Source organism: Labrus bergylta, chromosome 7, assembly GCF_963930695.1.
Source record: "Labrus bergylta chromosome 7, fLabBer1.1, whole genome shotgun sequence".
Classification (NCBI taxonomy): domain Eukaryota; kingdom Metazoa; phylum Chordata; class Actinopteri; order Labriformes; family Labridae; genus Labrus; species Labrus bergylta.
The window spans coordinates 2,187,900-2,195,705 of record NC_089201.1 but is presented as its reverse complement, the minus strand read 5'-3'; the positions used below and the strand labels follow the sequence as shown (position 1 = coordinate 2,195,705).

Sequence of the window (7,806 nt, the reverse complement as noted above, 5' to 3'; positions counted from 1 at the left end):
CTCCCTCCCTCCCTTTCTCTCTTTCTCTCTCCCTCCCTCTCTCTGTCTCTCTCTCTCACTCCCTCCCTCCCTCTCTCTCTCCCTCTCTCTCTCTCCCTCTCTCTCTCACTCCCTCTGTCTCTCTCTCACACACACACACACACACACACACACACACACACACACACACACACACACACACACACACAGTCTTGGAGAAAAGGACAGAGATGAGAGTGAATCCAGTTGAGATCAACGTATCGGATTTACATGGTTTAACCTCTTTTTACATCGATCTCGGGCTAATCAGTGAATTACTGGACCACGAGTTAAATCCTATTTGATTTCCAATGATCGACCAGTTAAACCCCTATACAAAGTTCAAGTCTTTATTAAGGGCACTTTCATGTGATGCAGGTTGAAAATAATGCCTCTTAAAATCCAATCAGCAAGTAAATGATCTTTGTAGAGTTGGATAAGAGAAGCTCTTCATTAAGTATTTAAATGGTCGATATAATGATGGTTTCAAAAAACAGCCTCTGTAGTTTCTTTAAACATTGCATGTTTGTTATTGCTAATGTGTTAGCTGGTATCTCCTTTCTTATCTCCATCTTCAGACAAATAACTTTGCCAAACTTCACAGTCGCATTAGCTCACCTGCACACCAAACACAATCAGACAAATGATAATGTCACTGCTATGACTGTGACTGTTCATCCCTGGGAGACAGAATCAGCACCCTGTTAGAAGTCAAGTTAGGATTCTAGAAAAACCTAAAGTGAGCATATCACTGAGAGCGTGTCCTAAAAGCGTGCGTGTTAGATATCCCTTTTTTTTTGTGCACGGACGCTCCCTGTCCACACTGCACCTTTAAATATTCATTTTTCTGTTCTGAATTTGAGTTACTCCTAGCAAACATCATCTGATGCATTTGTTTTGACGGTGGGAAACGCATGTGTGTTGCTTTGTATTAGTGTTGATGACACAAGTACAAGCACAACATTGAAATCAAGAATGTGGATGTTATTAATGCACCATGATCTCCTCTTTGTAAAACAAGCTCTGTTGAGTGAGAGAAGCCAAGGAAAACCAAGAACCATTCAACTGTTGGCAATCCCAGTGCCTTCCTGCTTGTCTATGTGAGCTACAGTAAGGAAAATAAAAATGGTATGTTGTGTCGTGCTGCTTCGCAATGCATTGTGGACACTCGAATAAGAAACAATGGAATCAAGCTGATTTGGAAAAAGGTCTCTCGCTCGCTGTTAGGAAACGCAGAAAAAGAGGTTCCTGTCCTTCAACAGTTCATGACTGATAGCAAACAAAACTCTGTTAAAACCATTCAAATTCATTCTTTTCTATCAAATTGAATGACAGCTAGGCATTGTTGCCTCAATGTTATTAACAATGTTTAAATATGTATTACGTGTAGCACATTCACTTACAGTTCTTCTGTACTTTCATACACCCCACAATTAAACCTTCATGACCAACATTCTACTTATATTTGACGATGGAAGCAAGCAAGCTAATTGGTTCAGATAGAAGTGATTGTACCCGACCTAAAAAGCCTCTGCATGTTTCTAATAAGCTCCACGAGCAGAACCGTGTTAGCACTAGGATAAATATCGGAGATGCTTTTGAAAAATGGAGAGAGGTTAGAACACAGAAAGGTTTTAAACTGGCTAAACACTGGAGCTACATCTCCAGGGAGGAGGTGGTGTGGGGAGACAGCTCTCCACAATGTTTTGAATTCAGACCGCAGTACCCATTTTAAACGCAAGGAGTTACACAGTGCTCCTTTAAAGCCTCATTCAAAAATTCTTTACAATAAGAATGTCTTTCATAAGACGTCACACCTCAAAGAAACATTGCCATCTCTGCAGATCTAGTCAGCTCTTCAGAGCCTTATGGTGTCACTCATTGCTGTGTTAACCATTTGTTAGCCTTAATGCAACAGTGCATCTATACACATGGTAAATGGTAAATAGACTTGAGCTTGTACAGTGCTTTTTTAGTCTTTTGACTACTGAATGTGCTTTTACACCACATGTCACACCTACACATTCACTCACTGATGCCGGTAGAGGCTGCTATATAAAGTGTCCATCAGAATGAACTAATCGCATTCACACACATTAATACGTTGTTGCCGAAGCAGCCCATATATTATACATTTGTTTGTATCAGTCACCTAAAAAAACAATCATCTGTCCAGACCATCTTAAAAAAAGACAGAAAGAACCTTCGCTACAAAGTCGACCAAAATATTTAGGTTTTTGGAAGTTGTAGCCATCAGTCATCGGCAGGATTTCCCCCTGGAACAGAGTGGAGCTGGAAACTGTTGACATCTCATCAATCAGTCACTTTCATCTGCAGAGCTCTGTCTGACAGAACCTGACAGCATGTCATCTTTTGTGATAAATTTAGTTTCTAGGTCACAGTTTTTCCCTAAATTTGCAGTGCGCTCTATGGATACCCCTTTCCCCCTTAAGACTTCTAATGTTTAATTTCATAAAGGTTTATTCATTTGAAATGACAAGGTAGTCATTCATTTAGAAGAGGAGATCTGTGTCTGCTGCAGGAGATCCAGCTATTCTAAGAACGATGAGTCTTTGTAAAGAGAGATGTTTCATATATCTGCATAATGAGACATGTTTCAGTTGCTTTAATGAATATCTTTACAATGACAGGTAGAAGAACTAAATGACATATCCCTGTATGTTATCTTAAATGGATCAGTCATTGTGACAAACTAAGGATTTCTCCCATGACTGTGCAGTTTCCAAAAAGCTCTTAGTAGCCTTTTTGCGTCTTTGTTTCAAATTCAAGGTTCTCGTTTTACTGCTTAGATTTGCTCCTATGGCTCTGATTAACAAACACAGGCAGCTGTTTCAGTAAGAAACCTTTAAACCTTTAAAGGAGCAATATCAGAATCATAATCAGCTTTAATGGCAAGGTATGCTTAAACAGACAAGGAATTTTACTTTGGTAAACTTTGCTCTCTTTGTATAAAGGTATAACATTAAATATCAACAATAGACACAGAAATAAACAAATATGAAAGACATCTGCAGAATAAAATCATAAAATGACCTCACTACTGTGTATCATCAGACATTAAGGAAACATGCTATGTGGACACAAATGCAGCAGCCAGTATGTCCTCCTTCTTGGTTTCGATTCCTGTCTGGATCGGTCTGAATTTGTTTTGACCAGAGGAGGTAGGGGGCTTTAAGGCTCTCCACACGTCTGTTTTGGACGCCCCTCTGTTTGCCAGGCAAATGGCAAACCAGCAGCTATTCTAGTGAACTGGATCAGATATATGTGATTGTACCCGACCTAAAAAGCCTCTGCATTTTTCTGCAAGTGTTGGACATTCTTTTGAGAAATAGAGAGAGGTGAGAACACATACATGTTTTAAGAATGCTGCAGAGCTGGCTAAACACAGTGTCTGTGACATGGCAACCTGCGGTCACCATGACTCTCAGGAGGAAGGGCTGGGGGGGGGGGGAACTTTAGCTTAACAAAAACAAATCTTTAAATAATGCAGATGTTTCTTTCTAACTGTTAGATGTAAAAAGGTCACTATTGAAACATTTTTTATCACAGTTCTCTTATTTACCAGGTGTACGGCTGCCACAAAATAGCCACAAATGAACAAATACATTAATAATAATGAAAAGCATGTGCAAACAACAGTGCGGTTAAATAATAAATGACAACAAATGTCTGTTTTGAAAATATATTACAAAAGATCAAATATTCACATATACTTTAAGGGTCAGCTTTGGCTCAGTGGTAAAGTGGGTCATCTCTCAAGCAAAATGTTGGTGGTTTGATCCCCAGCTCCTGTAGCGTACATGTGTAGATCAAAGTTTCCTTGGACAGGACACTGAACCCCAAGTTGCTAAGACTGTCATAATTTAGTCTTTTTTAGTTATGTTTTCCAGTGTTTAGTGTTTCTTTATGTTCTAGTGTGTTTTGTTCATTCTTGAGTTCTGTGTGTCTTCAGTGTTTCATGTATTTATTTTGTAGTTCTCCTCAGTGTTTCTTGTCTTGTGTTCATTCCTTCCTCTGTGTGTTTCCCTCCATTGTGATTGCCCTGATTGTCTTCACCTGCGTTATTAGTCTCACCTGTGTCTGATTACCCCTGTGTCTATTTAGTCTCAGTGTTTCGTCCCCTTTTGTGTCAGTTTATTGTATGTGTTTGTTGGTTGTCATATGGCAGTTTACCCTTGTTTTCTGCCGTTTGGATTTTTGGAAGCAAGTTTTTGTTTAATTAAATATTTTTGTTAATTCTGCATCTGGGTCCTCCTGTTAGTTTTCTCGATCTGTGACAGAGACACTGGAATGTGACTGTGCAGTTGAGCAATTTACGTAGCATCCTGTAACATCATTGTGTAAAAACGGGTGAAAGTGTTTTGAATCATTAGAAGACTCGACAGCTTTACCATTGAACTTGCACTGCATTGCACAAAATACAGCCAGCATCCACAGTGTTTGCTCGCCGACACAGCGTGAGCTCTGCAGCTCTGGGGTTGACATTTTCGACTTTCACTCTGCTGCTGCTGCGGGCTGCTAATGGGACAGCATAACAGAAGTGCCACGTAAGAGGAGACCTACTTGATGCCTCCTGCTGTACACCGTACAGTATAGAAGAACTTAAGAGACATTAAAGTACTCACAGTGATCTTTTTTATCTCGGTTTCTGAATACCTGTCATTGGCTTTGTCTAAGTGTTCCACCTGAGCGACTCCAAACAAGTGTAGTTAAAAGTCTGTGCTCTACCTCTCGGCTTCCCGGAGGACGACAGCTCAGAGGGATTGTACAGAAGTTGTGTTAGAACAAATACAAGCACACATATTTTGTTCTTGCCTCCCATCTCACACGGACGTCTGCAGACAAATACACACACAGGCAAATATTTGGCATTTGTCCAACACAGTGTCCTCAGTTCAGCAGTGAGCCAGTCTGTCATTCTACAGAGTGCAGAGTTGGACCACACTATTGATTCTGTGCTATAAAGGCAGGAACACTAGTTAATCAGTTGGTCAGACAGCCAGTCAGCCAGAAAGCTATCAGGCCACCGGACAGCGGGTTGGCCTGCAAGTCGGGCAATCTGTCACCCAGATGCTCAAAGCCTCAGTTGTTCAACTCAAAGGATGTGATGAGTAAGACAGGCAGCATGGAAGCCCGGGGCACCACCACCAATAATGTGCAAATGCAACTAGTACAAAAGCTTAACTCATTGTGGTTCTTATATTGAAATACAAAAATCTCACCCAAAAAAAACTGTTTATAAGGGCTGTTAGTCTTAATAGACTGTATATACATTGATGTAGTCTCAGTGGTGCCACATAGGTTTCTGAAGGTGACTTTTAAAATCCATTGATGGTGTTTGCCATATTGGAAATCTTAAGTCTCGAACCAACTATCTGTCAACCTGGAAACAGGCAAAAAGCTGGAGCTGAGGCAGGCCTTATGCTTCCTGCATACAGTTGCAATAGGCCCGCCTGTCAGTCAGATCAGACATGCCCCTTATTATGATTAACTCTTATCCTTCATAAGATCAAAAAAGATGCGTTCTAACCAACGTTGTGGAAGACTCAGATCTTAAGGACATCCTCAGGTTGGCATGTTGTGACCATTTGTATGCCTTAGCATCATGGGGAGCAATAGCTTAATGCAAGCAGGACTTGGATGAAACAGAAAAAGCAACTAAACTGGAACTCCTGAAAATTGCAAATGCTGTTGCATTTTGTTTATGCATTCCTACACATCAGTGTTATGCCTTGAAAAAGTAAAAATAAGGACTGTATTTTACAGAATAAGCACTTTGGAGCAGGCTCCTACCTCTAAGTTGTGATTACAGACCACAACTGTGTAGCAGTGAAGCCCTTTATATAAATAATAAAAACATCTAAAAGCCAAAAATACATTTCTCTGTTTTCATTTGATTCTAAAAACAAGACACTGCTAAGAATCGATTACATTGTGTTTAAGGACTTCATTGTTTTGAAATGCATATGATAAAATATGTTACAAAAAGCAGGTGAAAGACCTTAGACCCGGCCTATCCATCATAAGCACTTTAGCAAAGCTGCAAAAGTTGGTTAGAAAAAACTGCCTTAAAGTGATTTTGCCACTACAAAATCGTCACTCAACTTGCCAAGTCTGGCCTCTCAAGTTTCTGGTGTTAAGTGAAGCCAAAAAGAGATATAGCACTCTCTGCTGGTTAAAAAAAGTATTGCAATATATTTTTTGGGCTCATTGATTTAAATTTGTATCGATTTTCACTTTCACTTCAGAAGGCATCTTTACATCCCTACATCTTGATCTGATGTTGTATCCTAAACAAACAGGACACTGTCTTTACAGGCAGTAACATAACATGTAACCTGTACACATGGGGATCCATAGACCCATAAGGCATGCAGTGTTTCTTGTGTTTTACAAACATAACCACAGCTACGAGCACCACTCCAGCACATGTAAACTACCCAGTAGCTCTGAGCCTTAAGGCATCCTGTGTAGACAGAATATGTTGTTGCTGATGCAATTTAGTGAAAGAAGTTTTTGTTCTGTGTGTATACACGGCGGTATACTTTAACCCTGACATCATATTGATTGATCTTCTACCTACATATCTCCTTCATAGATTTTCTCATTGACTTTAAAGGAATGTATTTAAAGACATGTATGTACTCTGTGTGCTCTGTTCAGCTTTCTCACATGAAAAAAAAACATGTTTTAAAGACTTCTTTCAGAAACATGAGGTTTACTCTGCTGAGGATTCAGTCCAAAGACACTGAACTAGCTTGGAAAACCACATGGCGAAACTTTTTGGTACTTTTTAATATTTGAACAGAGAAGGTCCTTTTCATAGAACACTACACAACAGGAGGTAATATTTGCACCTCACAAATATGTCAGTAACCCACATTTGATGTTAGGATGATACAGCCTTCCATTCAAAGTTTTCAAAATGCTCCTCTTTTATCATTATCATTAAAGGCTTTATATGTGATTTTTTGATCCAGCAGATGTCGCCCTTGAGCACCAGCATGAAACCAAAACAACTCGCGGTGCATTGTTGTGTTAGCATGCTAATGCTAGCGATCTTTATTATGCTCGTATCTTCACACTGCATGTAAATTTACCTGAAATGAGCGTGATCTAGAAACACAGTTAAGCAGTGAGTACAGTATGTTATTCTTCTTTTCTCTAGTCCCTCAATTAAACAACTTTTATACACGAGGGGAGGAGTCAGCCGGCTGTCCTGACGATGTAAACAAACTGAAGATTGAACTCTGAAAACATCACAGACAGTGGGACTCGGGTGTTACACCCATTGTAGACAGTCATGACTCACAGAGTTATTTTCAGAGGATATACTTGATTTATATTACATTTAAGTGTGAAAAATCACATAGAAAGACTTTAAATCAAAAATTGTCTTCATAGCATCAGACTCTGTTGCTTCATCCACAATTTCCCAATTACTCTTTTAACCTCATGTCCTGTATCCTGAGCCCCCCCTCCCCTCCGACAGGGGTAGTCTCCAGTTGTGTGAACAAGCATATGAGAGAGGCTTCAGGGGCCGCCCTCCTGAAGCCTTGTAGCTGTGTGAGCATTTACATGAGTGTAAAGAAAACATAAGCTGGTGTTTACAGAGCTCACAGTTTCTTAGAAAATAGTTGCCGGACTGGGAAGTTATAAATTACAGATTAAGTGAATTGAACATGAGCCAGCATTATTGAAACTTCAGCGAGATGTTTGAAAAATAAAATGTGTGCTTTAAATAACATCCACCCTGTGCTAGAAACA

At 39.8% G+C, this 7,806-nt stretch overlaps 1 protein-coding gene across 1 annotated transcript in view; it reads right to left on the bottom strand.

Annotated features, from left to right (window-relative positions):
- LOC109992770 (polypeptide N-acetylgalactosaminyltransferase 18) overlaps window positions 1–7,806 on the bottom strand; it is a 192,192-nt gene that overhangs the window by 4,597 nt on the left and 179,789 nt on the right. The gene's annotated exons all lie outside the window — the stretch shown is intronic.